Here is an 8,337-nt window from a genome sequence, read left to right on the forward strand (position 1 = left end):
TTTTATTTTACTTCATCCCACACTTAGATTATGGAAAGAAAGAAAAAGGGAATAATAGCTACTGCATACCAGTCTAGTGCCAGACACAGGGCTAAGGTTGACACTATGTTGAAGAAATAATGTTATCTCCATTTTATCAATGACGAAACTGAGACACAAAGAACTGAAATAACTTTTCCAAGGTCATACAACCAGCAAAGTGTTTAATCCAAATCTAAACATACGTCTCTCTAACTGTACATCAAGTTTTCCCAACCTCCTCTGTCCTATTGACATTTTGGGTTGTGTATTTCTCTGTTGTGCTATCCTCTGCATTCTAAGATGTTTAGCAGTATCCTTGGCCTGCGTCCACTAACTGCCAGTTGCACTCTGCAGTCATGACAATCAAAATGTCTCCAGACATTGTCAAATGTCTCTGGAGAGGAAAAAAATGCCCCTGGTTGAGAATCCCTGCTGTAGATCAAATATTCTACCTATTAGTTTTTCATTAGCTAACCTAATGTTTCATAACTGATCATTTCCATAATATATTGTCAGCAACTTGAAGTGCGCGCACACACACACACACATACACACACACACACACACACACTCAGCACCTTCCTCATTTCCCTAACCTACTGTTAAATTCCCTAACAAAGTTAGAATTGATTTATTTTCAGCACGGATTCTCTTTTATTTTTGCAATTGTTGTTTTGGTGGTTGACATATTTAACAAAAAAATCCTGAAGGAAATTGTAACAAAAGAGCTGATTGTTGCCCTCCCAATTGCTTGAGGAGGAACCTAAATATATGACCAGCTTCCTAATGATCCATTTAATTGTTTTTAGAACCTTTAAATTAGTCCAGCAGCCTTGCTTTCTGTCACCATGCACAGGGTTCTCATCCTCCCTTCTTTGTTTTTACTTCTCTCTCTCTCTCTTCCTCCTTTTTTCTCTTTACTTTCCCTCCTTTATTCCTCTATCCATCTTCTCTATTTTCCTCTGTTGTCTTTCATCTCTTCATCCCATTTCTCCTGCGTCCTTTAGAACTCATGATACTACAATATAAATATTTCAAGATCTTCCTCTCTGTATCTTTCTCTCTTTCTCTGTCTCAATGTCTCTCTCTCTCTCTGTTTCTGTCTTTGTCTTTCTCTCTGTTTCTCTCTCTCTCTGTCTCTCTATCTGTCTGTCTCTCTCTCCTCCCTTTCCCTCTCTCTTTTGCCTTTGTAGCTCCCTGCCAGTGCAGCTGTCCCATACAGCCTTTGATGCTACTCTGTTATCTTTGGCACCAGCTCACAGGCTCTGCTGGGCTGAAGCTGGAACTCTTCCATCTCATCTTCTTTCTTTTGTGCCGCAATATGGTTATCCTGGAGGCCACTCAGCTGCCTCCCAACATGAGAGTTAGGTGACAAGAACAGGGAATAGACTCTCTGAAGCTAGAAGTAAGCGGCTGAACATCTTATAACAGTGAACACCTTTGTTGTTGCTAAAACTCTTTTCCAAACACATGCATGGGGTATTTTGAAATGAATTTTGGCATCTCTCATTTTTCCCTCAGCAAGCTGTGGTATCTGGCAGTATTTTTCAAGAAAGTACTTACCTTTGATAGTCAGACTGAATTGAAATTATCCTGATTTCATTGTCCTACAGACTTGAAGCAACATATTTTCCAAATTCCATGGGGTGATCCAAATATTTTCAACTGCACAATAATGTTGAGTTGAATAAAAGATTATGAAAAACCTGAAATAATGCATTTCTTTGGAATAATTCAACACTGCTTTAAGCCTACTTTCTCCTTTCAAGAAATCATTTCCTATTTAGAGCTAAATAAAAGTATATATTAACTCTGAACCTTGGACAAATTCTTTGGGAAAAAAAAAGAATTGACTCTGATCTTAGGGTCGACAGTGCAGATCAAAGAGCATGGATTCATTTTGGCCGATAACATCCTAACACTGATTCAGAATTGGTTAAGATGATTTGGAGGAATAGACGTGTTAAAATTATATACTACTTCAGTTCTACATTATAGTAAGAAGTTCCTGTGGAGAAAAATCTAATTTTAAGCGTACCATGATTTTCCTGCATAAACATGAGGAGTTAGGAGCTCAAAGCTTTTCTTTAGAACACTGCTTGTATAAAAGATCTTTATCTGGTTCATTCTTGTTTGGTGTTATTCTGTGTGGAAAACCATGTGCTACACTTAGTCCGTTTGGTTATCCCACTATGCAGCCACCTGCAGACTGATTATTTCCTTTTAAAGCAAGAGTAAAATCTCCACTTCCCTCCCTCCTGTTGGCAGCCTCAGCATAAAAGCCGCTCATACAATGACGTTTTGTGAGAACAGATCCCATTAACAACAGCAACAACTTAGATTTATATACTGGTTTATCACACATACAGCCAGGAAACTCCAGGCATTTTTCTAAAATGGAAAGCATTTCCTTTTAGGCCTCTTAAAAAATCCTTATTAAACAACACCACCACCACCAAAGACTAACTTAAACATGTGAATGAAGAGGAGGAAAAGTGTGTTTTTATTCTAAATTAAGGTGAGATAGACTTCAAATCAAATTGTCCATTGCATTGTTTTGTAAACAGGTCACACTGATATTCAGTAATCTAATGAGAAAGAGACTGTTGTTTGAAAGAGAGCTTAATGCAAGTGCTTTGCTCAGTGGAGCATTTATTTATCAAGATTTTGAGGAAGTTTTATCTATTGCTGTTATGTGCTATGTAATACTTTTTTCTACATCGAGTTTAAGGTAGGGTGCTTATTTTTCCACCTATGTGTTAAGAATTTGGCCAGTTGATAAAAGTCATAAAGTCATTTTAAAGAGTTTTCTTTTGTAATGGTACCTGGAGCTGTGGTTGTGGGTGGCAAAATCAATCCATAAATGTTAAAGACTTTAAGTTGCAAAGTACATCCCTCAATTTATAATGTTAGAAAACAGTAAATGTTTTCATAGTACAAATGTAACAATATTATCATACTTATTATCTATTTATGTTTTATTTCTAACTCATAAATAGTATCATAGATTGGATTTTACCTCAATATCCATCATTAACTGTATTTTTCTGAAAAATATTTTCTATAGCAGTGTTGTCTATGGTAAAAAAAGAATGGTGTTTGAAGTCAGACATACCTGGTTTGAATGTTTGGCTTAGTTACTTCTGAATTGTCTGACCGAAAGTTGAGTGATTATTTTTTCAGGCTTAGCTTCTTATCTTGTAAACTATAAGTAAAAATATTGCAAGAAACTATTGAGATAGTATCTATGAAAAAATTGGCATAATGTATTTGATTAGGATTGAAGGTAAGATGATGTCCCAAGATTAAGGTGGGGGAAAGAAGAGACAGCTATCCCAAAATATTGTCTTCAAAATATCAAATACTCAGATATTTGAAAGAGCTCAGAGGAGTACAGAGAATAATCATTTCAATTTGAGGAGCAATCCCTGAAGGTACAATCCAAAATTTTACTTTATGCGAAATGAAAAAAAAATGGGCATAAAAGCTGAAAGCAGGAGCTAGACCTTGTTTAGTTCAGAGATTGAGGGGAAGGAAGGGCTGGATGAGATCTATAAAAGTAGCTATATTTTCAGGAAGCACTCTGCACTTCAAACCAGAAAGACATTCAGTGCTGGTGGTCAAATAAAATAAATATTATGTAGAGAGACATAAAATAGGAAAGAATTCATCTACACAACTCTTGGTCATCCAAAAAAAGTTTTAACTTCCTGAATTATGACCCTGAGCACTTCACAGCAAATAACTGGGGGAAGAAAATCTTCGTGTATTCAAAGACAGTTAATCAAAAAGTAATCAGTACAAGATGTATACTGCAAAACAATATCAACGACTGTGGAAAAGAAAAATATCAACCTGCAAATGAGCTCAAAAAGAAAGCTGTTTCCAAAGAGATGATTCAATTGTGGTCCAACAATTTGCCAAAAATTAAGAAAAAAAGAAATACATTAAATTCCTTTATTAATAGTAAAATAAATCAGTTTTTAAGGAGTTCTTAAAGATAGAGTAAGGCGAGAGGAGAAAATGAAGCAACAGTTAGCAAGCCTAAGGAAGAAGAAGGAATAAAATTCCCTCTCGCTGCATTATATTAACAAAAAATAAAATGGATAGGGCTAAAAAAAAAAAAAAAGTATAGCGAAGCAAGATGAGAGAAGCAAGCAAAATAAAATTGAAAAAAAAAGGAAAAAATTAAAAGATTAGTCAGTAAAATGACATATGCACAATTATTTGCAGCATTTTTAACATTAGCTTAAGACTAGAGATAGCCTAAAAGTCTAACTATGTTGAAATGATTGACTACATTGTCATACTGATTGAAAGAAATATTAAGAAACAAAAAATAAAAATATTCTATTGAATATGATGCTAAGTGAGATTGCAAGACACTTAAGCATGTATATATAATACAGTTGTCTCTTGAACAACAAGCATTTGAGCTGTGCAGGTCCACCTATATAAGATTTTCTTTTAATGAATATTTCGGAAAAATTTTGGGGATTCATGACAATTTTAAAAAACTCAAGAGATGAGTCATGTAACCTAGAAATATCAAAAAATTAAGAAAAAGCTAAGTATGTAATGAATCCATAAAATGTATGTAGATACCAGCCAATTTTATTATTTACTACCATAAAATATACCCAAATCATGTATGTATACACTGACAGACTGTACCTGGTGGCATTTGCAGTGAAAAGGACATTCAGTATTAAATAATAATAGTAGGCAATTAATTGCAGTAAATACTGTGCTACTATAATAATTTTGTAGTCCCCTCTTCTTGCTATTGTGGTGAGCTGAAGTGTTGTTAGTGTCCACTTAAAACACCATGTGAAGGTAATCATTTCCCAGCGCAGTTCTTCTCTTTGGTAAATTGTGTATGTTAGTAAAAAGTGACCTTTTGCAGTTCTGGCTTATTTTTCATCATGCTTTGTGCAGTACCATAAACCTGGAATAACACCATAGAACAAATACAAAATGGCATTAGTGATGCCGAAAGTGTTACCAGGAAGAAGAAAAAATCATGACATTACAAGAAAAAAATTGAATGATTTGATCTGTGCTGTAGATTGAGGTCTATAGCTGGCTCAACTGAATAAATTTCTGCTGCCTGCCATTTCAAGAGAAATGGAACCCAGCCCAAGGATTGCTGTAAACAAAGAAAAGGAAATTCATGACTGTCACAGCAGCTCTGCCAGCAGGTACAAAAACCTTGTACTTTTTGTGAAATAACTTCTAATTTTATATTGTATATGTAGCTTTTATAAGGGTACAGGATTGCTATAAGAAAGGCATACGTATAGACTCTAATATTATCAGTGAAAATGATGTCATTATATGACAACTTAAAGCAAAATGAAGGTGAAGGATTTGAAGGTGGAGAATTTAATGCCAGCAAAGGATGGTTTGATAGTTTTAGAAAGATGTTTGGCTTAAAAAATGTTAACGTAACAGGAAAAGCAGCTTCTGTTGGTCAAGAGGCAGCAGAAAGTTCCCAGACACAATTATGAAAATCACTGAGGAGAAAGTATATCTGCCTGAGCAAAATTTGAATGCAGACAAAAATGCCCTATTCTGGGGAAAAAAAAAAAAAATGCAACAAAGGACATTTCTTAGTAAGGAATAGAAGTGAGCACTGGGATTTAAGGCAGGAAGGGATAGGATGACTCTTACTGCTTTGTGCAAATACAGTCAGGTTTATGATCACGACTACCCTTATCTATAAAGCTGCTAATTCCCTGAGACTCGAAGCGAAAAGATAAACACCAGCTGCCAGTCTCTGGCTGTACAACAACAAGGCCTGGACAATGACAACTGTTTTTCTGAATTGGTTTTAATGATGCTTTGTCCCTAAAGTCAGGAAGTACACTGTCAGTAAGGGACTGCCTTTTAAAGTTCTTTTGATACTGGACAAGTCCCCTGGCCACCTATAACCTCATGAGTTCAACACCACAGATATTAAAGTAGTCTGCTTGCTCCCAAACACGCCATCCTAGTTCAACTTCTATATCGTGGGATCATGAGGAACTGAAACGTCATTACACATGATAATCTATGGAAAGAATATTTCCACACTATGGAAGATAACTTTGAAAGAGAAAAAAATTCATGAACATTTGGAGGAATTACACCGTTGAAGATTCCATTGCTGTTGGTGTGGAAGCTATCAAGTCTGTAACAATATATTCCTGCTGGAGAAAACTGTGTCTAGATGTTGTGCATGACTTCACAGGATTTACAAATAAATTGTGGATATGGCAAAAAGGTGAGTGCAGAGGGGCTTGAATGAGTTCAAGACAGATTTTGAAGCAGTTCAGAGCTAACAGATGTCGCACCAGAGGAGTAGACAGAAGACACAACTCAATGGAGATGAGTGCTTCCAAACCTGAGCCAGATGATGAGGAAGAAGCGGTAGAAGAAGCAGTGCCAGAAAACAAATCGACACTATACATTCAGGCAGAAGTGTTCTCGTTATTCCAGACTGCTTTCATCTTCTTTTATGACATGTACCCTTCCATAATATGGACACTGAAACTAAGCAAATAGTCAAAGAGGGATTGGTACCATATAAAAACATTTCTAGATAAATAAAAAGACAGAAATTACAGCATTTCCATAAAATTACACTGACTGTCTACCTCTTCTGTTTCTCCTTTCATCTCTTCAACTTCTTCCACCTCTGACACCCCTGAAACAAGACCAACCCCTTCCTTTCCTCCACCTTTTACTTAACCTGCTCAATGTCAAGATGATGAGGATGAAGACCTTTATAATGATCTACTTAATGAATAATAAGTCAGTCAATTTTCTCTTCCTTATGATTTTCTTAATAACATTTTCTTTACCACACTTTATTGTAAGAATACAGTATATAATACATATAACATACAAAGTATGTGTTAATCAACTGTTTATGCTGTCAATAAGGCTTTTTGCCAACAGTAAGCTACTAGTAGTTTTGAGGGAGTCAAAAGTTATATGCAGCTTTTCTACTTCACACGGAGTTGGCACATCTAACTCCTGCATTGTCCAAGGGTCAAGTGTATGACCATCTATGGGGTGTGTGTGTGTTTGTGCCTTTGTAAGCATTTTCTTTTGTGAGCATGTATTATCTTAACTAGTATAAGTAAAACTAATAACACTGAATACCTCTAAGCAGAGAAATGGGTGGATGGAAAACAAGGATGGGAGTAAAATATGTAATAACTTTTAGCCTTTTTAAATATTGTAGGAGGGTATGTTAACTACTAAAAAGTGAACATAAGTAAAATAAAGTATGGAAACGTATTTCCGTGCACCTAACTTTGGAAAATTTTAAAGTTATTTGCTCTGTGATTAAAAGACACTAAATGTAAATCCCATGACAGTAGGACCATTGTCTTACTTTTTTCTTTATTCACACTGAGAATCTTGCCTAAAGGTTAATTGGGAGTTTACCTCAATTAACCACATTTATGGGAGGTCTGACTCTTTATATTATTACACCACAACCAAGGCACTATCTTTTTATTGTACAGTCAATTTTACATCTACTTCTAATGCCCATGATAATATTTACCACACTATGAGTTATGAATCACTCCTAAATATAGGAGTGCAGACTTGGAAATACAAAACCATTTCATGAACCTGACAATGGAAACATTTCTCTTGCTTTTCATCACTGTCTTTCTTCAATTATATCCTTTCACTTTTTTTTTTTTTTTTTTCGACAGAGTCTTGCTCTGTAGCCCAGGCTGGAGTGCAGTGGCGCGATCTTGGCTCACTGCAAGCTCCGCCTCCCGAGTTCACGCCATTCTCCTGCCTCAGCCTCCTGAGTAGCTGGGACTACAGGCACCTGCCACCACGCCTTGCTAATTTTTTTTTTTGTATTTTAGTAGAGACGGGGTTTCACCGTGTTAGCCAGGATGGTCTCGATCTCCTGACCTTGTGATCTGCCCGTCTCGGCCTCCCAAAGTGCTGGGATTACAGGCGTGAGCCACCGCGCCCGGCCATCCCTTCACTTTTATATGCAGAATCTTTCATTAAGGACTTATCCTCAAATGCAAAAGCATGCGGAAGTCCCTCATATTCTAAAAATCACCCTTTCATCTAGACACTCACTCATTAATTTAAAACTTTTAAAAAAAGAAATCTATACTTGCTGTCTATACATCTTCCTTCCTTTTTCTATAAAATCAACTTCACTCTAACACCAACTCTGATATTATTGCAAAAATTGCTGCTTCTAACGATCAACTTGTTCTATTTTAACTCCCCTGCAACTTTTAATGTAGCTGTCCACTCCTTCTGAAATCTCCTTTCTTCCTTTGGGTC

Source organism: Macaca thibetana, chromosome 1 (genome assembly GCF_024542745.1).
Source record: "Macaca thibetana thibetana isolate TM-01 chromosome 1, ASM2454274v1, whole genome shotgun sequence".
NCBI classification, from domain to species: Eukaryota; Metazoa; Chordata; class Mammalia; order Primates; family Cercopithecidae; genus Macaca; species Macaca thibetana.